Below are 2,844 nucleotides of genomic sequence, written 5' to 3'. Positions count from 1 at the left end.
ATATATATATATATATATATATATATATAATATATTAAAATCGAAATCGAACCAAATTCGATGACTGGCACTCATGCCAACTTCTCCTTCATTGGACATTAAACTCTGCTTGCGAAGACCTGTTGGGGCAAGTGAAATCAAAATCGTAATTGAACCATATTTGATGACTGGCACTTAAAGAGATGTAAAATTCATATTTACTCACTTATTTCCCTCTTCAATGTAATATTCCAGATATAAATTTAAAAGTACCAATAATTAAATACACATTCGACCAAGTGACATTGAATAACTAATATCCAAAGAACATATATTGCTGTCAGAGAGATACCTTATGGCAGAGGAATAGTATTTAACTGCTATTTCTAAATTCGGTATGTGGTGAAGCTATTTGCTGAACCCTAATTATAATTATGCTTATAATTATAGAATTATTGTATAAGGTTACCAATAAAGATTATTTTAACATACCGAACTACTTGGTAAAATTATTAATTATTAATTAATTTTACCCTTTATTATTATTGAAAATATGTATGTATGAATGTATGTATGTATGTATGTATGTATGTATGTATGTGTGCATGTATGTATGATTTTTCTTTGAGTTTAATTTAAGTTCTTAAGAGAGTTCGAGCTGGTTGCTAACAAAGCAACGATACTTTTTGAGTTTGGAGAGTTCCTGGTATTTGTAAATATGTGTTTGAGCTGGTGTATTGGTTGAGCCTGTGCATTAGTTGAGCTGTCGATGCACACACCCAAGTGTGTGCATCTGTTCACTTAAAGAATCTAAGGTGGAGAATCTTTGCAATGTCTTACAAATCTTCACTGTGCCTCTAATATTGGGTCATCCCATAAATAAAGCAGTTTTTTTCAATTGCATGAAATAAAAGTCAGAGAAGGACAGGATAAACTACCTGCATCAATTTGCTGTAAAAGCAGGTAGTAATTTTATCTTATCCTTATTCTTAGTCCAAGTTTTGAAGAGTGCAGTTCAATTTTAATAGTTATTTTTTCAAAGCTATAATAGAAGTGGCAAAAGAGCATATTCGACATATTTTGCTTTATGAGTTCAATTAAGGCAACAATGCAATGGAAAATGCAAGGAATATTAATGCAGTATATGGGGATCAGACAGTAAGCATGAGCCAGTGTCATCGATGGTTCCAGAAATTCCGAGCTGGAAACTACAGCCTAGAAGATGAGCCTCATCCTGGAAGATCTGTAGAGATTGACAAGGATGTCCTGCAAACCCTTGTGGAACAAAATCCCATTGTAACTGTTGAGGAACAACCATTCATCGGCACCTACACTAGAAGAAAAACGACCATCTTCGGTTTCAAGACGAAAGGTGTTCTTCCATCAAGATAATGCTCAGCCACATATAGAGAGGATGACATTCCAAAGACTAGAGCAGTTTGAATGGGAAACAATGCCTCCACCCATCATGTCCACCAGACATGGCACCATCTGATTATTATTTATTCCAGTCTTCAAAATCATTTGGACGGAAAAAATATGAATTCTGTAGACAAGGTTAGAACAGTACTGGACAAGTGAATTTTGGAAGAGGGGCCCTGCATGTCTACCAGATAGATGGAAGGGTATTGTAAAAAATGAAGGAGAATATATTTTAGATTAAAAGAGAACTTTGTTTATCTTAATTTTGAAAAATGAAAGAAGTATAAAAAAACTGCATTATTTATGGGATGACCCAACAGATTGGATTTGAAGAATCTGCATCAATTTCATTTGCTCTTTCTAGATATAAAAATATCTAGTATTTCTAGGTTTTTGTGTAAATTTGTTGGTATATAACCTAATGCTCTTATGTTGATAGATACAAATGAGAATTTGTAGTCAGAGTACAAGAGCTGTAGGTCTTGTTTGTTTGTTTGTTCCTTCTTGAGCCATGCCTGACTCATAAGGGCCAGTTTCCTGGTTTCATTGGCATATAGGTTCCTCACCTGGATTAGATGCCAGTCCATTGCAGGTGAGCTGCTAGATGAAAGAGGAAAGAGTGAGAGAAAGTTGTGGCAAAAGAGTCAGCAGAAGTTCGCTGTTACTTTCTGCTGGAGCCACATGGAGCTTTAGGTGTTTCACTCATAAACACACACAGATTTGAACCCATGATCCCTTGACCACAAGTCCACTGCTCTAACTTCTAGGCCATGTACCTCCACAAGTTCTGCATTAATTCACCATAAATTTTTTTTTCTTGAACCTTATTGTACATTCACATCTGCTGGACAGCTGACTTCTACAACAGTGCATGACTTTTGTTCCCTATCCCACAGAACAATATCAAATCTGTTATGTTTACACAAATTTTTTATTGGGGTGTTCCATCAGTATTCTTTGGTTATAAAGGTATGTATGTATGCATGTATGTATGTATCTATGTATGTATGTATTTCTACGTACAGATGAAAAATTAACAGGACTTAATACACATAACAAAGTTAATTTGTTTGACACTAACAAGTTCCTCCTTTGTTAACCTAAGTTTCCTGTTCCACATTAATGATCATATGATGTTTGAACCAATGAATAAACTATTCACACACTTAGCTTATTCACACAGACGCATACATATCTATCAACTACTTCCTATCTATCAATACATATGTGTACATATATGTGTGTATTGTATATATATGTATATATATATGTTTGTTTGTGTATGCATATATATGTATGTGCATGTGTTTATATATACATATATATATATATATATATTGTGTGTGTGTGTGAGAGAGAGAGAGAGTGAGAGATGTGTTTATTTATACATGAACGAAAAGACATTCAAAAGTAACACTGTATTTTTTAATACACTGTTTCTAT

This window comes from Octopus bimaculoides, chromosome 1 (genome assembly GCF_001194135.2).
Source record: "Octopus bimaculoides isolate UCB-OBI-ISO-001 chromosome 1, ASM119413v2, whole genome shotgun sequence".
NCBI lineage: Eukaryota > Metazoa > Mollusca > Cephalopoda > Octopoda > Octopodidae > Octopus > Octopus bimaculoides.
This window is presented reverse-complemented; position numbering follows the sequence as displayed.